The sequence below is a fragment of the Podarcis erhardii genome, assembly GCF_964252035.2.
Source record: "Podarcis erhardii genome assembly, chromosome: 4".
Lineage (NCBI taxonomy): Eukaryota > Metazoa > Chordata > Lepidosauria > Squamata > Lacertidae > Podarcis > Podarcis erhardii.
Genome location: NC_138508.1, coordinates 79,549,226 through 79,573,222, shown reverse-complemented (window position 1 = coordinate 79,573,222; position 23,997 = coordinate 79,549,226). Strand labels below are relative to the sequence as shown.

The window sequence follows — 23,997 nt, the reverse complement described above, 5'->3', positions numbered from 1 at the left end:
GGCTGAAAAGTGAACCGATATTTTTTTAATTGGCTCCATTCCCTCCTTCTTGATTTTCATATGTTGGCTGTTGCAAGAATATATTGCCCTTTTTGTTGCTTGCCTTTACAGTTGAGCTTGACATAGATAACTGTTGATTTTCAATCAGATTCAGCTACAGTAAAACACATGCCTGGCCCAGATGGCTTAGGAAGGCTGACTTATTCCCTCCCCCCCCCCCCCCTGTTTCTGCCAATGCTACCAAAGCTGTGTGTGACAGATGCAGCTGCAGCTGACATGGTTTTTCTCCCAGCGGTTACTACATTTTCATTGTTAGCCTCAGTCTCTGCTAGGCTACTGCATATAACTCATCAGTAGATTTCACTTCACACTATAAAATTCTTCAAGTACGACTCATGTAGTGATGAACCGAACAGTGAATACCGCCTGCACTACATCTGTTTTTTGCTTCTGGGATGACCACTGATGGCCACTCCTTTACGGACTTTTGGAGGTGGCATTAGTGTAATAGCCTTGCAAAAATTATGAATCAGCTTGGGGCATGTAAGGGTAGAGATGGAAATTGGACTGGGCCAACTTTAGTGATAGATTTGAATCGTACTTCAATGCTAGCCAGTTTTAGGGGGTGCATGGCAGGGTGTGTGGAACACACAGTTCTGATCTGCAACAGAGGAGAACAACCACAGAGCTCAGGGTGAACAGACAGGGGGGCTCCTGCATGAGGACAGCAACATCAAGCAGAGTTTTTGCCCTCCACAAGATAGTTTATGGGCTCTCACCCCATTTGAGCTTCTGCTTTGGTTCAGTCGCAGCTGCAACAACCAAAAGCCAAGTCATTCAGCCGACGGGAGATGTGGCAGCCTCTCTCACTAGCTGAGAAACTTCCAATTTGGTCTGTGTCATGGACTGACCGACTGGATGCGGGAGGAGTGTTGGGAGGCACCAGCCGGGGAACCCCAGAGGGAATTCCCCAGGGGAAGGAGGTTCAGAGTCAGGGGGTTGGTGGTAGGATGGCGATGGATGGTCAGAGGGAGAAGAGGGAGCAGTCTGGAAGTGTCTGAAGCTGAAGAGTTAACAGCGTTTAGGGAGCAGACAGAGGCTGGGGCAGAGGGCAGTCCAGATTCAAATGCAGGAGAGGAGAGGGGCCAGGAGACAGAGATGAGGCAGGCTGCTGAAGAATCCCCTCCTATTGCAACCAGTCCCCTCCCCCCCCACCCCAGTCTCCCAGAACAAGCAGAGTAATGAAGAGAGCAGAGCAATGAAAGACAAGATAACAGAGCCTTAGGCTGCTGGGGAAGGAACCAGGGCAGGAGCCTTAGAGAGTGGTGGTAAGGCAGGCCTCCAGTCCTCACAACTAGAGCAAGACCTACTGGGAAGAGTTGCTGTGACCACTAGGAATGAGCTGTTTTGTTTCTTTGAATAAAGAGTTAACGTCACTGACATTGGGTTTTTATTTAGGGCTGCCCTAAACCCAGAATTTCCTGGACATAGCTGGGATTCATTCATTAAATTGGCTTCCGGGCAACAGAATACAATTTTTTGGGGTGGGTGGGGGGGTGGGGGGTGGGAGGCCCATAGCACTCCTCCTAAGGTGAATTGAGCAGGGTAGTGCCCATTTGATGTACAGTGGTACCTTGGGTTACATACGCTTCAGGTTACATACGCTTCAGGTTACAGACTCCGCTAACCCAGAAATATTGCTTCAGGTTAAGAACTTTGCTTCAGGATCAGAACAGAAATCGTGCTCCGGCGGCGTAGCGGCAGCAGGAGGCCCCATTAGCTAAAGTGGTGCTTCAGGTTAAGAGCAGTTTCAGGTTAAGAATGGACCTCTGGAACGAATTAAGTACTTAACCCGAGGTACCACTGTATGCCATAGGACTCTGCCACCATTGGCTCGACCTCTTAGTGAATTAACCAGCAGGCATACTGGTTGATACAGGTGATGCACAATAGCTAAGGCAAAGTCCCTGACATCTGTAATCGATAAAGTTGTGGCCTAATTTTAACCAGATATAATGCCGTGAGTAGTCATTCGCTCTCTCACATGGTGCTGGGTGGTGGGCTAAGGGCAACTGGGCACGCAAAATAAGTGCATACCCAAACATGGGACACAACTGCATTGCAGCACATTCACCTCTGCTAAAGTCACATCTGAAATGCATTTTAAAAGCATACCATTTCACAAAATACAGGTGATATTTGCTAACAGGACAGCCTGATTTTCTAATGACACAGTTATTACATTTACTCAATAGAGCATTCATACAGCATCAATGTCACCTGCATTTTGTCTTCTGACTTATTAGGTTTTCTTGGCATTTTCTTGCCCCCTGTTAACTTGAGCTCCTGCCGCTTTTAATTATCCAGATCATTTTTCAACTGATTTTTTTTTTAAAGCAGCAAGGCTGTTCATTGTCCTCACCCAAAGGCAGTGTTATTTTCAAAAGAAGAAAACATGTCTTCATTTCGGTTAAACACCCTCTGTGCAGTTCTGTTCTTCCAAGAAGCCTGCCTTGATAATAGAGCATCCTGGTTTTTTCCTAGTGTTGTAAATCAACATCAATATTATCAAAAAACACCTGCATTATAGTGGAAATCAGCTGGGGATTGGGTACCACTTCACATCGTTTTTTATTTCAATAGAAAGTTTGGATTTTCTGTCTCCCCAAGCTTTGCATGAATGCAATAAAACGGCAAGAAGAGGACCATATTTCAAATGTGCTGCAGCTGATAGAAAATCAATGCCGGCTAAAATCCTATAAGGTACTTCTAACAGGCCCATCTTGACCCCTACAGTTCTGCCTTCAGACTTCAATTCTTTCCCTCTAAAGATTCAAGAAGCAATCATCTTCTCTTCTTGCACAGCTTGCTTAGTTCCAATGCAACTGCCTCAAATCAATGCAGTCTTCTTAAATACTTTCCCAGAGTTCTCACTGTAGTTTGTAGACTGGGACTGCATTTTTCTGACCAACAAAACCACCAGCGCTACCAGGTATGTATTGTAGCCTCTCAGGAGGAGGAATCTCACCCACCTCACCTGTTTCCTAGTTATTCATCAAATTTGAACTAGCAAACTGTGGTTTGGTCTGATCTTAAAAGCCAGAAATGGAAACCCATCTTAACATGTGGTTCCCAATTATGGTTTGAACAGTAAATGCAAACTATAGCTTGATGATTCAGATGTACAGTAATAGCAAATTATGGCTTGTTCAAACTAGGAAGCCAAGTATGGAATGAATTGAAGGAGCTATGATCTCTCATCTCGTTCTTCAGCTCAAGAAGCTGTTATTGGACTTGTAAGATTTTAGTAAGTATAGACTGTTATTTAATTTATTTTTTGAAAAACATTTTTATTTGATTTTACAATACAAAGTGTACACACACACTCTCTCTCTCTCTCACACGCACACAAATACATATCCATTTACAGAGATTCCTCCAAATCTCATAATTTCCCCCATCCCCTCCCTGGAGTCCCATTTAAAACATTTAAAACTGCATTTTCTACAAACTCTATTATACCAATCCATATTTCCCATGGTAATTATTACACTACAAGTGAAGTCAAAATCCTGCCAATGTTTCCATCTGCTTACTTTGGTCTCTTAAGTAAGTTATAAATTTGTCCCATTTTTTTGTAAAAATTTTGTCCTCTTGATTCCTGAGTTTTCCAGTCAGCTTTGCCATTTTGGCATAGTCCATCAGTTTGGTTTGCCATTCTTCTCTGGTTGGGACTTTGTCTTCTTTCCATCTCTGTCCTCTTCTTGTGGTCAAATACATAGTTGCTGATCAAATCTATACATTCTTGAAAGGAACTGATTCTGTAAGATCCATTCCAACTGGAGTTCAGGTTTTTGTTCTGAACTTGCCTTGGTCACCTTGTGGGATGACCTAAGCATTAAAAGAGAGAGAAGGAAGTGTTGATTCTTCTGGATATCTTGGTGGCTTTTCATATCATTGACTTTGGTATCATTTTAGACACCAAAGAGCCATTTTGAAGGAAGACAACTAGCTGAGGACAAAATCATAGAAACCAAGGGATCTGAGCAAGAGAGACAGAACAGTTGTATGAGAGATCTGAGAAGGTAAGGACCGATTTGATACCTTTGGATTTGGCAACAAGGAAGTCATTACTGAATTTCATAAGGTCAGTTTTAGTGGAGTGCAAGGGGCAGAATGAAGGTTTCATATAAGGTACCATAACAGTGGCAAATTATGTAATGTTTCAGTGACACCTACTAATGTGATTTATTTAAGAGAAATGAACGCCTGCCTTTCTTTACAAGCTCAGAATGCATGTATATGACTGAATCCAGGTCATTTATATACAAGCTGCCTCTAAGTGTTTCTTTTTCAGTAGACACAATGCACATTATAAAACTGGAGGTGTAAAAATTAAGCATTCTTTTGAAAAGGGTTTTTATGTCTCTTCTTTGAAAGCTGTGTAAAATGTGCCCTTCAGATATCATTTCTTCCCTGGTAATTTCTTCAGTGATCGCATTTCAAGCTGTTCTGACAGTTTTTAGAAACAAAAGCTTCCAAGATTTTTTTTTTTTAGATCTTTTACAAAATGTTCTTCGTGTTTTTAAGAAGATCTGGAAATGTACCAAGAAAAACCCAGAAGTTTGTTGCTTTGTGCTGCCTCCTTCCTGACAGTTATCTGAATTTACAATGCATTTTATATGAAGATGGTTTAGATGGTTTAAAAATAATCCTTTCTGAAATATTAATTTGTTAAATAAGCAGGATCTTGATAAGACAAAGTACTGAATACTCTTGGAGTTGTAAATGTAATATATTATTTTTAAAACTTAAAATTGTGCTCTCATATCCTCACTCCAGATGTTCTTTTATGAAAACGATTGTGTTGGGCTGCATTGCTTGGTGACACAAGGGCCTTTAGCCCCAGTGAAATGTACTTCTATGTTTAAGACTAATCTTCGTGTGTATACATTTTCCAGTAGCAAGTCATACAATGGAACCCTGGACTCAGATACGACAACCTCAGAAGAGCCTGCTGGATCAAGCCAATGGCCTAGCCAGTCCAGCATCCTACTTGCACAACGGCCAACCAGATGTCTGTGGGAGCCCAGGAAGCAGGATCAAAGCACAATAACATCTCCTCCTCCTGTGGCTTCCAGCAATTCAGATTCAGAAGCACTACTGCCTTGGGCCATGGAGTCAGAGCATAGCCATCATGGCTGAGAGCGATGAATAGCCTTTAAATACAGTGGTACCTTGGGTTAAGAACTTAATTCATTCTGGAGGTCCGTTCTTAACCTGAAACTGTTCTTAACCTGAGGTGCCACTTTGGCTAATGGAGCCTTGCACCGCCACCGCACGATTTCTGTTCTCATCCTGAAGCAAAGTTCTGAACCCAAGATACTATTTCTGGGTTAGAGGAGTCTGTAACCTGAAGCGTCTGTAACCCAAGGTACCACTGTATTATGTTTAAAATAGTTAAGTGGGGAATCTGTGGTTCTTCATGTGTTGCTGGACTGCAAATCACATCATCCTTGACTGTTTGCCATGCTGGCTGGGGTTGATGGGATATGGAGTCAAACAAGCCACAGTTGCCCCACGACTTTGCTGAATACTGGATTGCTCTATGAGATACACGTGTCCTGAAGATAGGAGCAGTCATCGATCAGTCACTGATCCATCCTTTTTTTTCCTTTTTCCAATCCTTCAACAGATTGAAACCTGTTCTTTGAGATGTAAATTGCTAGAACAAACAGTAATTGAGGCAGAAAAGACGTTAGGAGCACTGAATCTTTGGAGAGCATTCCAGAAAACAGAATTACACTCCCGATTACCCAGCACTCATTGCTATTAATTATCACTGGGCTTAAAATGGATCCCTGAGTGATGTCCCAATTAAATGACTTTACTGATTAAGCACATTCCAATTAAGTGGTGTGTACTTGGCGGTACTTGAAAAATTGCACCATTTACACAAAAATATCATGCAAATAGAGCAGTTGACACATCCTTATTTAGGAGCTACTGCTGCTGAAACCAAAGTGTTCTGCTATTGTCAATTTGTTCCCATTGTACAGAATGTAATTGCCTCCTTAGAAAAATAAAGAATGGTATAGGGACTTTTTCTGTTGGGGCTCCTGCCCCTTGTTAATGGCCGGGGTTGCATGGCAGAAAGACCTATTAATTCTGTGTTCTTATAGACGACAGATTGCAATTGATGTAGTAACTGATGAAAAAGAGAGATAATAAGCAGCCATAGTGCAGAGGGCCATGGACAGATTTTTTAAAAATAATAATATAATGCTTAGATGAATGCGCAGCTCATCACCCAAGCCATTTGGACAAAAGTTGCGCAAAAGATGCTGAGAAGCTCCTGGAGAGGGGGAGCTGCATTTCTCTTGCACAAAAACTTCTTGCATCAGGTCATAATATTTATTCGTCTAGCCCAGGAGCGTCTAGCCCAGCCTGAGAGCTACATTCCTTCATGGGAGAAGCTTCCAGGGCCCACATACAAACGTGGGTGGATGTGACTCTTACCTTTATATGGTAGTTTACATTCCAGCCACTCACAAACCAGAGGTTTCTTCACACTCACAGCCTTTTCCATCTTCCATCCATGCAAGGAAGAAGCATTGCCATATCTCAGGGACACATTCCAGCAACGAAAAGGCATATGAGGAGACAGCACAGTAGGGCTAGTGTGGAATGTGGCCTGGGAAGAGGGCATAGCCTAGAGAGAGTTCTGAGGGCCACATAGAGAGGCCAGGGGAGGGCAACATTCTGCTCGGGCCCTGAGGTCCCCCAGCCCTGAGCTAGCCCTACTCTGAGTGGCAACGGTTCCTCAGAGGCTCAAGCAGATGTCTATTTCAGCCTTGCTGTTTTAGGTGGAGATGTGAGGGGTTGAATGTGGGACCATCTGCACACAAAGCAGATGCTCTACCATGGGACTAAGAGGTCCTCGCCAACCACAGAAGACACACCAAAAATAGCTGTTTTGCATGCAGAGGTGACCTTCCAGATCTCCAAGAAGAAGCACGCATTGACGATGGAATGACACATGATTCATGAAGTGGGTCCACCACTGAAAGTCACCTTTTCCCTTCTCCTCCATACAGTGGTACCCCGGGTTACAGACGCTTCAGGTTACAGACTCCGCTAACCCAGAAATAGTACCTTGAGTTAAGAACTTTGCTTCAGGATGAGAACAGAACTTGTGCGCCGGTGGCAGTGGGAGGCCCCATTAGCTAAAGTGGTACCTCAGGTTAAGAACAGTTTCAGGTTAAGAACGGACCTCCAGAACGAATTAAGTTCTTAACCTGAGGTACCACTGTAACATGTAGAATCAGCTTGTTCCCCTTGCCCATGGTGTGATTCCATCACACTGTGGATATCTCCACCACCCAAAGTGGTAGTGAGAGTCAGGGCAAGGGAACTGCACACTGTGACGATGCCGCGCGACACAGGGAAAGTGATCCTTAACATAACCCGGGGGAGAGGGCAGAAGCCTCATGTCAGCCATAACGTTTAGTTCCACCCTAACGTAAGACAACGTTGCAAGAGTGCAAGAGCTTTGCAGCAGCCTGGAAATGCTTCAAAAGTCAGTAGTTTTTCATATTCGTTGCACTTACGGCACATCAGTTTTCATTACATCAGGCTTCCGTTATTTCTGAGATATACTAATTTCCTTTTCAATATAGCTGCTGCAATAACTGATACCTATTGTGGCTTCCCTGCTTGTAGAAACTTATGAAGAGCTTATATGAAGGAGAAAAAAAGATAGCTCTGATGCTATCCAAATGTTATAGACTCTACAAAAAAAAAATGCAAAGTCTTTTAAATGCAGGACCTATGTTGGCAGCATTAAGGTTTCTTGTATTCTTGCACCTATGACTAATTATTGCAATGATGACATAATAAAAACGCACAGCTTATTAGGACTTGGTTATATATTGGCACAGGTCATACATTAGTGTCCCTGACTGGCCACTGATGGTGTGTGCACATGTCTCATGGTTTTCTCTTTTTCCTTAGGAAACCACATCATAAGCATTTCTTTTTAAGTTGCTTTGTATGTGGGCCACAATTCTAGAAAAAGAATGTTGTTAAATGGCTTCGTATGAAAGGATTGCATTAAGTCTTTTGAATAAGAATGTTGCTTTTTAAAAAACAAAATAAAATATAATGCCTGGACTTCATGTGAATTCTAATAAGATTGTCTTTTGGAAGTGGTTATTGGAAACATTCTATAGATACAACATTTCTAAGCCGTTCATATTTGGAGGCCTGGGAAGGATCAAATGGTAACATGAAGGATCAAATGGTAACACTGACTAGTGGCAGCTCTCAAAGATTGGCCAGCTCACCACACACTCTACAAGAGTATCTCTTCCACCTGTGAAATGTTGAGAAGTATGTTACATATTTGGACTGAATGCTTTTCTAAGGAAGGGGCAGTTGTGTTGTGGTAATATTATTGTTTGTCAGCTGGGAATATGCTGACGTGCTAAAGGTTCTAAAAGCATTTGCTGATAAGTGTACTCTCAGAATCTCTGTGTACCATATGTAAGAAATCCTGGAGAATATTTGAGGTGCAACAGGACTGGAGACAGGCAAATGTCCCAGTCTTCAAAAGGGTGGAAATGAAGATCTAAGAAAATGCAAGTCAGTCAGTCTGACTTCAGTACTGGAAAAATTACAATAAAAGAGATCATAAAGGAGTCAAATTGCAAGTATCTCGATAATAATGCAATGATAAGTAGGAGCCTGCGTGGCATTGTCCTGTCATTATCTTTTTTTCTTAATTGTGTTCCTAACATAGTAGATTGTAGGAATGCTGTGGACATAATTTATCTTGATTTCAGTAAAAAATGTGGCAAAGTCCCCTATTATAGTTTGCAGCGCTCATCTCGCTCTATAGGCCGAGGGAGCCGGTGTTTGTCTGCAGACAGCTTCCGGGTCATGTGGGCAGCATGACTAAGCCCCTTCTGGTGAACCAGAGCAGCGCACGGAAATGCCGTTTACCTTCCCGCCGGAGCAGTACCTATTTATCTACTTGCACTCTGATGTGCTTTTGAACTGCTAGGTTGGCAGGAGCAGGGACTGAGCAACGGGAGCTTACCCTGTTGCGGGGATTCGAACCACCAACCTTCTGATCGGCAAGTCCTAGGCTCTGTGGTTTAACCCACACCACCACCCGCGTCCCTTCTATGATAGTTTGGTTAGCAAACTGGTTAAATGAGGGTTAGATGATAGTGGATTCGGAGGAGGCTAGAAAACCATAATTGAATAGTGCTAATACATGGTGCCTCATCAAACTGGAGGGAAGCTGCAGTGGGGTGCCATTGGACTGTGTCCTGATCTGGTACTCTTCAACTTTTTTTTTTTACTGATGGCTTAAGAGCAGAGGTGGAGGGAAACTGTATCCAAATTGCAGATGACACAAAACTTTAGAATTAATCAGTACTTAGAGTGAGGCTTATAAAGAGTGGGGGAGTCCTGAGTCCTAAGTTAAACCTGGACTGGAAATGCTCCAGATTCTGGTTTGCTAGAACTTTTGGAAAAACCCAGAGTGGGCTTTTGCACATTACACAATGTACTAAGATAGTTAAATATTTTTGTAGGAGAGAAACCAAAACTGAACTAATGGCAGATTACTCTCAGAGAAAAGTTTTCTAAATATTTTGAAGACAGTGTTCTGGCAAAAGCCTAACTGTGCCATAAGTTATTCATAATTTTTAAAAATAGCAGTATGTATTTTAATTATATTCTTAAATTTTTAATTGGAAACCAGCAGCGTTTATTTCTTTTTAAGCTTATGATACCCAAAGGAGGCTCTCTTTCCTTTTTCGTTGTTATTAATAACATCCTGGTAATAATTATTTGACATATTGAAAAATAAAAAGAGCCGAACTAATGAGCCTCCTCCTTTGCCAATGTCAGTCTGGAACAGAAGTACTAAAATCAAAGCTCCCATCAAGACTCTTTAAGTAATGAGGCTTCTTTGACTGACTCACCTCCCATGCTTGCCTTGATCCTTTAAAAGGGTGACTGCCTTATTTGCCGATGATGATAAGTCATCCAACACAGAGCCAAAGGTATATTGTGAGACAATTAAAGACGTATTATCAATATCAGTAGGTCACAACAGAAGACAGCAAAGCGGCCTGGTAGTAGGACGAGCTAGCTGTTATTGCAGGAATGGGAAACAGGAACCCCCAAAGTTACCAGAAAGCAGTATGTGGTAGCAAGGGGAGTCTCATTCTCCCCCCCCTTTTTTTGAAAAACATTTTTTTTTGATAGTGAATCAGCTTAGTTTGCCATTCTTCTCTGGTTGGGACTTTGTCTTCTTTCCATCTCTGGGCTAATAACAACTGGGCAGCTGTTTTTCCATATATACAGAGTCTTTTCTGGTATTTTCCCAGTACGCTTCCGAGCACAATTCAAAGTGTTGGTGCTGACCTTTAAAGCCCTAAACGGCCACAGTCCCGTATACCTGAAGGAGCATCTCCACCCCCATCGTTCTGCCAGGACACTGAGGTCCAGCGCTGAGGGCCTTCTGGTGGTTCCCTCCCTGCGAGAAGCCAAGTTACAGTAGTGGCACCCACCTGTGGAATGCCCTCCCACCAGATGTCAAAGAGAAAAACAACTGCCAGACTTTTAGAAGACATCTGAAGGCAGCCCTGTTTAGGGAAGCTTTTATTTTTTTAAAAAAATAATATTTATTAACAATTTTAATTTTAATTACAATACCAAAAAGACAATACAATATAACACATCTCTTAACATAGTTTTCTTAACTTCTTGGACTCCCTCACATCTCCCGCTCCTGCATTCCTGATTATAAATTTTTATCCAGCAAATTTATCCCCTTATTTCTATTCTTATTATCTAATTTTCCAATGTTATATCTCTAATTTAAATATCCTTTATTCAGATCTTAAAAGTTTAAATATAACCTAAAATTTCCAAAACTTTATCTTTTCTTAAATTTAACTTATCTTCATATTTCTCTTCATCTAACTTAATGGTGCCAAAATTATTTTCACTCTCGCATCCTTCTTAACATTCATACAATTTACAATATTTTTGTAAATAAATCTTGAATTTCTTCCAATCTTCTTCCACTGTCTCTTCTCCCAGGTCTCGGATTCTGCCAGTCATCTCAGCCAGTTCCATATAGTCTATCAGTTGCGTCTGCCATTCTTCCAGTGTGGGTAAATCTTGAGTTTTCCAGTTCTTAGCGACGAGTATCCTTGCTGCTGTTGTTGCATACATAAAAAATGTTCGATCCTTCTTTAACACCATCTGGCCGACAATACCCAGAAGGAAGGCCTCTGGTTTCTTAGGAAAGGTATACTTAAATACCTTTTTCAGCTCATTATATATCATTTCCCAAAAAGCCTTCACTCTTGGGCAAGTCCACCAGAGGTGAAAGAATGTTCCTTCATTTTCTTTACACTTCCAACATTTATTATCAGACAAGTGGTATACTTTTGCAAGTTTGACTGGGGTCATATACCATCTATATATCATTTTCATGACATTTTCTTTCAAAGCATTACATGCAGTAAAATTCAGCCCACTAGTCCACAACCGCTCCCAGTCCTCAAACATGATGTTATGTCCAATATCCTGTGCCCACTTTATCATAGCCGATTTAACCGTTTCATCTTGTGTATTCCATTTTAACAGCAAGTTATACATTCTTGAAAGTACCTTAGTCTTAGGCTCTAAAAGTTCCGTTTCTAGCTTCGATTTTTCCACCTGGAATCCTAACTTTTTGTCAAGTTTAAAAACTTCTTTAATCTGACCGTAATGTAACCAATCTCGCACTTTATCTTTCATTTTCTCCTGACTCTGCAATTTCCAGTTATCTCCATCTTTTTCTAATATTTCCCAATACTTCGGCCATTTGGCCTCCATATTGAGTCTTTTCCAAGCCTTAGCTTCCAATGGTGAAAGCCACCTTGGAGTTTTATTTTCCAGTAAGTCTTTGTATTTTGTCCAGACATTAAACACTGCTTTCCTGACAATATGGTTCTTGAAAGTCTTATTAATCTTAACCTTGTCATACCAGAAATATGCATGCCAACCAAAAGCATTATTAAAACCTTCCAAATCTAATACATCAGTGTCTTCGAGAAGCAGCCAATCTTTTAGCCAGCAGAAAGCTGCTGATTCATAGTACAACCTTAAGTCTGGCAGGGCGAAGCCCCCTCTTTCTTTCACATCAGTTAATATCTTAAACTTAATTCTGAGCTTTTTGCCCTGCCAGACAAATTTGGAGATATCTCTCTACCACTTCCGAAAGCACTCTGTTTTGTCCACAATCTGCAAAGTTTGAAACAAAAATAACATTTTTGGCAATACATTCATCTTTATAGCGGCAATTCGGCCTAACAAGGAAAGCTTCAGTCTTGTCCAACTTTCTAAGTCTCTCTTAATTTCTGACCAACATTTCTCATAGTTGTCCTTAAATAGACTCAAATTTTTTGCTGTTATATTTACCCCTAGGTATTTTACCTTTTTAACCACGTTTAACTCTGTCTCTTTCCGAAACCTTTCTGACTCTGAAGCTGTCAAGTTTTTTTCCAATACCTTAGTTTTTTGCTTATTTAATTTAAATCCCGCCACCCGACCAAACTCTTGAATCAATTGTAATACTCTTTTCGTACTAGATTCTGGCTCCTGTAAAGTCAAAACTAGGTCATCTGCGAAAGCTTTAAGTTTGTACTGTTTCGCTCCGACCTGAATTCCTTCAACCAACTGGTCTCCTCTGATCATATTCAAGAGCACCTCCAGGACCGAGATAAATAACAATGGGGAAATAGGGCAGCCTTGTCGTGTTCCTTTTTCAATTTTAAACTCTTCTGTAACCACATTGTTGACTATCAATTGGGCCTTTTGTTCTGAATAAATTGCGTCTATCCCATTTTCAAAACCCCGTCCCACTCCCATCCCTTCCAAGTTTTTCTTCATGAATTTCCAGGAAATATTGTCAAAGGCCTTCTCCGCATCTATAAAAATTAACACCGCTCTTGTATTAATGTTTGTTTGTAAGAGTTCCAAAATGTCAATAATATTCATTGTATTAGCAAACAAATGTCTGCCTGGGAGAAAGCCTGCCTGGTCCTTGTGAATTATTTCATTTAAAACTTTTTTGAATCTACTTGCTAAAATGTCTGCAAATATTTTGTAATCCACATTTAAGAGGGAGATGGGACGGTAATTCTTGAGTTGTGTCTTTTCCGTTTCCAGTTTGGGTATCAATGTGATGAAGGCCTCTTTCCACGATTCCGGCGCCTTCTTCCCTTCCAAAATTTCATTGCCTACCTCCATCAATGGTTGTATCAAATAGTCTTTCAATGTCTTATAATACTTGGAGGTAAGCCCATCTGGCTCTGGAGATTTGCCCAATTGCATGTTCTGAATGGCTTGTTCAATCTCTTGTCGTGTTATTTTGCAATTCAGGATTGATCTGTTTTCTTGTGACAATTTTGGTAGTCCATTCTTTATCAAAAATTGTTGTATCTCAACCTCATCTTGTGGCCCTTGAGTATACAGTTGCTTGAAATATCTCTGGAAGCACTTTCTAATCTCCATAGGGTTCTGTATATTTCTTCCTTCAATCTCTAAGTTTGTAACTGTGTTCATTTTTTGTCTCTTCTTCAACTGCCATGCTAGCAGTTTCCCACATTTATTTGCCAATTCAAATGTTCTTTGTTTCATTAATTTAACTTTCCACTCTATTTCCTGGTTTATCAATTTAGAATATTGTGCTTGGTAAAGTTTAATTTCTCTCAGAATCGGCTGTGACTTCGGTTTTGATCTTAATTTCTTCTCACATTCTTTAATTTTCTCCAAAATCATGTCTTTTTTCTCATTTTGTATCCTTTTCTTTACAGCGTTCTGTTGTATCAAGAATCCCCTCATCACGGCCTTGCTTGCGTCCCAGATAATTCTTTTTTCCACCGTAGTGTTCAAATTTATCTCGAAATAGTCTTTCAAAACTTTTTGGGCCTTCTTAGTAATCTCCTGATCTCGAAACAAATTGTCATTCATCTTCCATCTGAAGGAGCCGGTTGGTAGTAGTCTCATATCCATCTTTACAGCATTATGGTCGGAGCAGGTCTTTGGGCAGATTTCCACCTTTCTGATCTTAGGTGCCAGACCTCTAGATATCCATATTTGGTCAATTCTTGTCCATGTCAGTTGGGCTTCAGAAAAGAATGTTCCTTCTCTTCCCAAGGGGTTCTTTGTCCTCCAAATGTCAATCAAGTCCATATTGTCAGTCAGTTCGAAAAAAGTCTTAGGTAGTCTGCCATCTTTTGTTACATTTTGGCTTTGTGACTTGTCCATGTTGGTTGATACCACCCCATTCATATCTCCCATCATGATGATGTTGTCATAGTCCAGATAGTCCAGCATGCTCTCATGCAACTTCTTATAAAATTCCGATTTCCCCTCATTTGGTGCATAAATTCCTAATATTAAAAGCTTCTCTCCTTGATGTTGTATCTCAATTGCCAGAATTCTTCCTTGCTCATCTTTAAACATAAATTTTGGTGACAGGCTCTCCTTTGCATAGATCACCACTCCTCTTTTCTTCACTCTATCCGAAGAAATAAATTCTTGGCCTAATCTTTTATTTATTAACACTTTTCTGTGGAGCCTAGTCACGTGTGTTTCTTGCAAACAAATAATGTCCAATTGTTCTTTTTTCAATATATGAAATATCCTCCTCCTTTTTTCCGGGGAGTTGCATCCATTAATGTTCCAGCTCAAAAGTTGCAGAGACATCCTGAATAAATCTGTTATTGCTCTGGTGGTGGTATCTTTTTCTCTGGATCTTCAGGTTCCACAGGTGGGGGTACGACTGAAGCTCCAGGCCTCGGAGGTATTTCAATCCCTTTTTGAAGGTCCTCTCCGTAAGCAATCAAGAATTTGTCTCTATCTTCAGCTGTTTTAATTTTAACCTTCTTCCCTCTAAAGGTAAAGGATAGACCCTGAGGAAATTCCCACCTGAAGATAATTGAATTGCTCCTCAACAATTTAACCAATTCCAAATAGGTGGATCTAAGGTCCAGAAGCTGTTTCGGGATGTCTTTGTAAATTTCAGCTCTTTTATCCAAAATGTCCAATGACTTATCGTAGTGCAGGCCTAGTATTCTATCTCTTTCCTCCTTCGATCTCAGGGTTATCAAACAATCTCTGGGCTTATCTTTCTTAGCAAACTTTCCAAGTCTGAAGGCTGACACAATTTTAAAGTCCTTTTCCTCTTCTAGAGGCCAAAATTTGGAAAATTATTTGGTCAGGAACTCAATTAAATTTCCTTGTTCAAGTTCTGGTATCGACCTCAATCTTAAGTTATTTTCCCGATTCTGCAGTTCTATCATAGACAAATACATCTGTTGCTCACCAACTTGTTTGTGCAGTGGCTTTACCTCTTGTTCTAAATTTTCAACTTTTTGGTTAGTTGCCTCAGCCAATTTACGATTTTCTGCGGTGGCTTCAGATAACTGTCCAATTGTTTGTACATTCAGAGCAACTTGTTCAGTTATTTTGTTTAAAGAGGCTGCATTTTGGTCAATCTTGGCCGTTTGTTCATCTACTTTCTTGTCCAAAATTTCCAGTTTTTCCAGGATTTTCTCTAGAGTTGAACCCAATGCTCCTGCAGCCATATCTTCCTCCTGTAATTGCTCAGTTTCTTCTTCCCCTGCCAGCGGCAGAGTAGGCACAGAAGATCTACGTGCCTGTGAGGCTAAGGCTAAAGTTGTTTGTCTGGTTCTAACTCTAGCGTCTTTTTTTCTTGCACCACTCATACCAATTTTATCTAACAGTCAAGGTCAAGCTGAGTTATTCCCATGGGAATAGAACAGCCCAGAGAGTAAACAGTCAAATAGGAAGAAAGGAAAGAGAAAGTAAAGTTAAGTCACATCTGTTAATCCAAAATCCTCTGGAGGGAGCTCATAATGTCTTAAGGGAAGAAGCCAAGTCAGTAAAAGTCAATAAAATCCAATTTAGTTTCCAGGAACCTTCAGTTAAATTCTATTTAGCAGAGTTGGTTTAAAAAGCATTACTTTGTCTCTGATAAGTGCCAAAGTGGTGTTTCAAAATATCAAGTCCATAAACACTCAGATTGTAGCCAGTCCCAATTACAAAGTGTCAATGTCTGCAGTCTGACAGTTCTATTGTTCAGGCAGTCCCAATACCTGGGTTTCTCAATAGGAAATGTAGTTCCAAAAGAAGAGGTTTAGCACAGTCCATATAGCAGATAAATCACGGAATTAAGTTAAGTCTTACTTTACACAAAAGCAGTTTCAATGGATGCACAGATCAATCTTTCTTTTAACGCCTCTTCAAAGGCTCCAAACGTTCAGATCTTTTGCTTTGATGTTTAAGCAGCAGCGGAAAGACGGACTTCCTGTTTGCATCTCTCCGCTTTCAGCCAAATTTAATAGTAATTTAAGCTCGAATTTTTGTAGTCCCTCTTACTCACGGGTTGTTGCTTTGAGTCAAATCTTTCCAGGAAGAAAGGTCAGCACTCACCGACAGCAGCTATGCGGCTTCACTCCGCAGGAGTAGTGATCGACTCACAGCGCCGCGATACCCCCTCTACGTTCCGGAGCCCCTTACGGGGTTCCTTCTTCGTTTTGGGAGCCGCTTCTGGCGCCCGCCGAGTCCCAGGACCACAGGCTCTTGCTGCCTGTGGGTTTTCAACGCGGGTCTCCGCTTCGCCGTAGCGGACGACCCGTTTTCCGCGGAGCTTCCCCTTCACAGAAGGAAGAGGACCGCCATTGCCGTTCACGCCGCCTCCGGAAGTCCATGCCAGTGTTTAGGGAAGCTTTTAATGTTTAATAGATTATTGTATTTTAATATTCTGTTGGAAGCCGCCCAGAGTGGCTGGTGAAGCCCAGCCAGATGGGTGGGGTATAAACAATAAATGATGATGATGATGATGATGATGATGATGATTTTGGGATGTCGGTACCTGTAATTCCTAATAAAAAAGCTTCTGGTTTTTCAACAAAAGTTATTTTAAACATTTTTTTCAATTCATTGTATATCATCTCTCATAAATCTTTTACCATCTTACACGTCCACCACATATGATGAAAGGTACCTTCTTTTTCTTTACATTTCCAGCAGGTATTTGTACTTGTCTTATACATTTTTGCCAGGGGAGTCTCATCCAGCATGCTGCAAGTGTGTTTGCTGACTGGCTGGCTGTGGCTCACAGGGGACTGACTTCAGAACAGGCAGCTAGCCATGCACTTGTAGCATCCTTGTGGGAAATTAAAATATATGAATCCCCGTGGACCTACGTGCGGACCCAAAATAATCAGGTGGGTGCCTGGATTCAAAATGAGGGGCTTGCGCACAGAGATCCCCTGTAGCAGAGTATTAAACTCATAAAAGTGACACTGCAGCACAGCCCTAGTTCTTCAGTCTTCCATGATTTCCTTACACGTGAATATATTACAACTAATCACGCAGATCACCAACTGATGCTCCCATCGTCAAAGAATAAACATGCATGTGTGAAAGAGTCCAGCATTTGAATCAAAGCACAGAAACTAGCTGGAAAGTCACACCAATACTCCCTTTAGTCTCAGCACAAGCCCATTAATTGAAATGGCACATTCAAAGTACCAATAAACATCAGTGAGCAAAGCAGAAGTGATTGATTGAACAATTTGGCATCAGAGCAGTTGCTTAGAACAAAGAGTCTGATTATCTGATCATTGACATAAACATTTGAAAGGAGGGGATTAATTCCTCTGCATGAAAGATGCTTTAATTCTCAAGCTGGGCCTTTTCTCCTGTGTTTATGTGTGTTTCTTTTTTCCCTTCTTTTTTATTTATTAAAAAACCCAACAGTTTTACAAGTTATTTGGCAGGGCTCCCACTGCACTTTGGAGAATGTGTCCATTAGCTGATTAGCAGTGTATTCCGATATGAAACGTCAGACTGACTGCTGAGCTAAAGGGAACTGGGGATTAGCCCTCTCCAATCCACATATAAATTGTGTTCGTGGCACAGCATAGACCAAGGACGCCACACTGACTCAGAAGTAATCAAAAGATTTCTTATTGGTTCCTTTTTGAATGAGTCCAGGATTCATCGGTTGTTTCAAGCTCACCATTTTGAAGACTTCTGACTGATATGATTTATTGAAGTCATGAGCCAGAATTGATGAGCACAATAAAAAGACCAGGTATCTGAGTCTTTATTCCTCCCATGAAGAACAGCAATGCATTTTCTCAACAGGCAAGTAAGCAAGATACATATATCAGTATATGATACTGTTTTCCTGCCTGTATTGGTTGCAAACCACACAGGAAGCTTTTTCCTTTAATAACATAGTTATAATAACACTTAAAAGCAGCACAAAATGTGACAAAACAATACAGAGCAGTCTTATTATCCATATCAATATCAGTTATAGATTTCATTAGTCCAAACGTGTAGAAGAATAGAAATAAAAGTGCCTTATGTGATATAAATAAGATAGGTCTAGGTTCACAATGGCATACATAGAAGGTTTTCTGACTGGTGGTCCTTAAAGCTAGGCTACTGCTTAGCTTTGAAGGAAAACACTCTCTTGTCAAATGACTGATACCTTGCCACCCATCTCCAACCCATCTTAGAGAGAAAAGACAGTTGAGCCAGGCCAAAGTTGTTTGTGGAGCTGAGAAACGAAGTCGTTTGAACAGCCAGCTTCCTCTCCCTCTCCTTCCAATAACTGAAGTCACTATTTTAAAAAAATAATTTCATTTTTCATTTTCTCGTCTTACAAATATTTTAACAAAATTTTTTTTTTACATAATCCCCCCTCCCCTTCCTTCTGCAGTTATTTATTTGATATATTTTGCTACTGCATATCCAGTTTAAACCTATTTACTAATTTCCCCCTTGTATTCCCTTTTAGTTATTTCTTACTGCACGTGTTTATGTCAATCTTGCTAATGTTTTAAGTTGTTTACATCTTCAAATAATCAATAATGTTCCCCCCAATTATACCTCAAAGAAAAACTTCTGATTTTTTTTAAAAAACAAAGGTTCTCTTCAGCATTTTTTCCAAATCATTATAAATCATTTCCCAGAAAGCTTTTGCTACCTTACATGACCACCACATTTGCTCACCCTGTCATGGGGATTCGAATCGCCGACCTTCTGATCGGCAAGTCCTAGGCTCTGTGGTTTAACCCACAGCGCCACCCGTGTCCCTATTTCTGGGTTAGCGGAGTCTTTAACCTGAAGCGTCTGTAACCTGAGGTGTCTGTAACCCAAGGTACCACTGTATTAGACCTTGGGAGGGAACAGAAACTGTTTATCTGAGTGCCTGCCCGTATCTCAAAGATCCAAAACCAGCCCTTCTGCAGATATGTTGCCGATGGTAAATGGAACACACAAGCTAAACTGAATCTGGTGTAATTTGAGACAAAGCTATGCCAATTCTTCCCCCTCCCCAATCCCTCTCCCCACACTGTGAGCACTGCACTGGGCCTAAGTGTCTCTCCACTGGCCCACTTCCAAGAGCAGGATTTTGACAATGGATAAGAGTAGGAAGCTATTAATGCAATGCATGAGGAGTTGAAATTATATCTGCGGAAGCTCAGGCTCTTGCAGCGAAACCAGGAGAGTGATTTTTCACATAGTATTTGTTTTAATGTCCATTGCATGATTCTTCTCTGATGGGAAATATACCACCAATTGAATAAACTGGCCTTGGGAGGTAGTTAGGAAGTCTTTCCACTGACAGGGCATTTAGACTCAAGACAACACAGACTGATGAGAAGCCATTACCTTCCGAAGGTAGCACTGTATATCCCAAGGCCGCAGCCGGGCATCCAAGTCTTTAATTTCTCCCAACTTTGACAACTACAGTAATGAGGAGAAACTTAGAGCAGCTTGTGACAGAAAGAGCTATTGTTATGTTTTTTCCTGACTAAGCTTCCAAGCCTGCAGCTCTTGGTCTGTTACCAAGGTCCTCATTTCAGCTGGTACCTGTGCATGACCTAAAACTCCTTGGCTCATTTAATTTCACTCAATGGGTAACTGTCCAATGAGAGAAGACTCTTACAAGTACACTGAGGAAGCAGAACTTGGCATAGGTTGGTTGCCCTCACTGACAGTAGATAAGCCTGCCCTCATTGGACAAACCCTCCAGATGTTTGCTTCTGCCTAATTTTGTACCTGATCCATTCGCTAAATGCTAACATGGGCATGAACCTCTATTTAGCAACTAATTAGCTCTCATTAGAACGAAAACCTCGTTCTCACTGGCATTACCTTACCAAGTAACCTAAACAATGCTTATGTCTATCTCCACCTCTGCATCCTTGTCATTCAAGTCCAAATATGGCACCATCTAAAGACATTCCGTCTCTGTTGGGTCATGACACTCACCTTTGTCCCTTAAACCTGGTGGGAAATTTGCACATCAATTAGCGTACCACCTTTTGCTACCTTTCCCCCCACTAGTCTTATTCTCTATCTAATTAACTTTCATCTGAGAAAGTCATGACTCCTGAGAGAGACCACATTGCTCAAAATTGCCCAGATTCCCATGAGTTCATTTTGCTTGGCCCTGCATAGGACAAACCAGGGTGAGCTGCTCCAACTCCAGTTAGCTCCCGCCTTAGTCTCTCCAGCCATTTCCCTTGCCCATCTCCATGTTTGCAATCTTCCTTGGGTTAGTCAGGAACACTTAAAACAGTAGTAGCAAGTATTTTTGTCATCCAGATGTTACTGGGCTCCAACTCCCATCAGCCCCGATCAGCATGTCATGGTCAGGGACAATGGGCACTGGAGTCCACAACATCTGACTTAAAGGGACTCATGCTTTGTGGTCTCCCACAGGGAATATTTCTTTTTTTAATCCACAGGAGAATCTTGATTTTTCATTACGATATTTGTATTGGTGAAATAATGGATGAAGTCAGCCACAGTTTGCAAGCACTTGCCCTGTTCCCCATCCATGTGTTAGTGTGGGTCAGGCATAGGCAAACTCTGGCCCTCCAGATGTATGGGACTACAATTCCCATCATCCCTGACCACTGGTTCTGTTAGCTAGGGATGATGGGAATTGTAGTCCCAAACATCTGGAGAGCCTGAGTTTGCCTATGCCTATGGTGTGGATGCTGCATTACGGAAGGCCACTTTGGAAAACTACTTCTGGAAGTAAAGCAAAAAAACTTTGCTTGCTAGGGGAGCCTAATTGAGGACATTCTCAGTCAGCTTGTACAGCTGAAATCTCCTCCTCCTCCTAATACTGAGGCATAATATTAATCAATTGGTTGATTTCTACCTGAAAAAATAAAATTCGCTGTAGGTGTATCACACATACATGTACATGAAACACACACACACACACACCACACACCACACTCTTTCTGCAGCAAAATTGCTATTGTTAGACAGCTGGGGGGAGGAGCAGCTGCAAATTCCACTGAACTAGAGCAAGAATAAGAATGAGATTTACATGTTCTTAATTAGGTCCCTTAAGAACAGCAAAGTTGTCAGGCATTCTTTAAGTTGCAGCCCTTTAAGCCCTAATCAGCAATCATTGGGTCATTTCACATCCTTTTAAGACATCTTCAAACAATTTTTGGAGACGCTAGGACAGATTTAAAGCAAAAGCCAAGCCTGTGAAACCCAGGGTGCAATGTCAATATATTGCTAATATTTCAGGGCTGGGAGGAAGCAGGGTGCATCTCACATCAGTTAAGATAAAGCAGTTCCTGGAAATGCATACCAAAATAAGCATTGAAAAAAACACATCTTCTGAAAGTTAAATGGTGTCATTCAATTATTCTCACTGGACTGGCCTTGCTCTTTTAATGTTGTCAGTTCCGATGAGTTGTTCCTTTATGGTTTCAGCAAGCGAGCACTCACTCCCACACATCTCTTATGAAGTAAACAGACTGAGAGGTGTGTCTTTCCTTAAATTCAATAAGCAGCTACTGCCGCCACTTTTTGGTCCCAAGCCAGAGGACACTTAGTTGCCTCTGGCTCCGCCTACTGTTGGTCTCCCAGCATTCTCTGCCAATCCCAATGGGCTTCAGCAACCAATGGGCTTCAGCAACCCTCTAAACTGGTGGTGAGACCAGTCCTGAGTTGCCAAAACACTTAGACAACTTGGAGCGGTTTAACAATCTCCCTTTCCCAGGGAAGTCTGGGACTTGTACCTCTATGAGGGAACTAGGGGTCTCCTAACAACTCACGGCACCGTTATCAAACTACATTTCCCAGGATTCTTTGGGGGAAGCCATGACTGTTAACAAAGTGGTGCTTTCAGTGTGTACTGCTGATGTGACCATAGTAACATTGTATGTATGTCTTCTGGAGGAGCATGATGCACACTTAAGTGTTGGGGCAAGGCTAGCAGGAACAGTTCTCCTCACCCTTCCTTCCTTCCTTCCTTCCTTCCTTTCTTTCTTTCTTTCTTTCTTTCTTTCTTTCTTTCTTTCTGCTGAACAGCCCTAGAGAGTCTGCCTATAAAAAGGTTGTAGACATCTAACACACTTTTGAACAATGGAATTATTCCCAATGATTTCCTTTTCAGTTTCAAGAAACGGCAACTTTACTTTTATCGCTGTTTCAATTCATCATTTAGATAGCCTTTTAATATTTTTTTAAAAAAACGTACAGTTTGCGAAGGGCCATTTCAAGAAGGGAGCCAAAAAGAGGCAGGGATTTTTTTTTTTAAGGGGGCTGAGAAGAAGACAAAAAGGGGAAAGCAGCGTTCAGCTTCATCACAGCTCTTATTTATCCTCAGAAAAGGCTTGCAGAGGAAAGCTGGAGTGAGTAAGAGTGATTTGTCCAAGGTCACCTTAGTGAGCTCCATACTTGAGAAACAGTTTTAATCCATGTCTCCTCTATCCACATCTAACACAAGCGCTGTCCCTAAGGATCCCCTTACAGTCAATGAAAGTTTGGGAAGCCTCCCTTTATTTTTGGAGGGAGAGAGGAATTCTTCTGATGGCTTTCCAAGTTAAAAAGAAAGAAAAAGCCACCTTTGTAAGCCACTTCTTTTCATGCAGCAGAAGAGAGATTGTTTGTTCAATATTATGGAGCAAAGCTCTTCCCCTGAGGTAGGTCTGATAAGCTGTCGAACAGGCCATTATTCAGCTTTCTTCAGGTTCTCTCTCTCTCTCTCTCTCTCTCTCTCTCTCTCTCTCTCTCTCTCCTTCACCATGTGGAACGTTATTTATCATGCAGATTAAAATAAAGCGTTAAGTCTAGGCATCAAGTTCTTTTGACAGGTAAAACATTGCGCCATTAGCCAGCATCTAAATAAATAATGCAAGTTCCAGAAACAATATTGCTTGCGACGGCTGGAGACATCACAAATTGGGCAACCAGGGGAGAAGAGGAAAAACACAAAGGAAGAAAGGAGGGTGGGAGGGGAAGGAAAGAGAGAGAACAGTGAAAATCACTAAAAATAAACATGCAGTTGCTACAGTACCAAAGGCAGATCTGTATTAGCTGACAGCCTCCCCGTTTTAGGGAGACCGTGATGCTACATATTTATTTATTATCATTAGGCATCTGCTGGGTTTTCTTTTTTATAGTAAAAGCAAAGATTCCTATTTCAGAACGTTCACATAACGTGTGTGTGTGTTTGTGTGTTAAAAAAATAATTTGCTAAACTGCAAAGATCAGTTAAATTTGCGAGTCCAGTTAGCCCTTTACAGGACTGGTGTAGAATCTGTGGCTTTACAGAAGTTGCTAGAATTCAACTCTAAACATTCCTGATTGCTGACTGTGCTTCACTATTATATGTTTGAAATAGCCAACTTGAGGTAGAGTTCTGTACAACTTAAAGACTCACTTGCCACATTCAGAACTTTGGCTTTAACAAAGTTATCATTTTACTGTCCCTGTAGATTCACTTCCCCTTGACACTCGACATTTTGGAGGGTGGTGCAAGGAATGAATGAACTTTCACCCACGTCTGTAATATCTGAATCATAAATAATGCCCCCGGTGGTCCTTAATAACATTTCC

General features: G+C 41.3%; 1 protein-coding gene and 1 long non-coding RNA gene across 3 annotated transcripts in view; one reads left to right on the top strand and one right to left on the bottom strand.

Annotated features, from left to right (window-relative positions):
* SLC5A7 (solute carrier family 5 member 7) overlaps positions 1-23,997 on the bottom strand; it is a 456,597-nt gene that overhangs the window by 166,070 nt on the left and 266,530 nt on the right. The window lies entirely within an intron of this gene.
* Positions 1-23,997, top strand: part of LOC309340277 — a 28,086-nt gene that overhangs the window by 3,925 nt on the left and 164 nt on the right. The window contains exons 3-4 of one of the 2 annotated variants that reach the window (XR_014155920.1): positions 3,979-4,085; positions 5,696-5,992. This is a non-coding gene — a long non-coding RNA (uncharacterized lncRNA). Of the gene's footprint in view, positions 1-3,978; positions 4,086-5,695; positions 5,993-23,997 lie in introns of those variants that run through there. The other variant, XR_014155919.1, reaches the window with a different exon arrangement.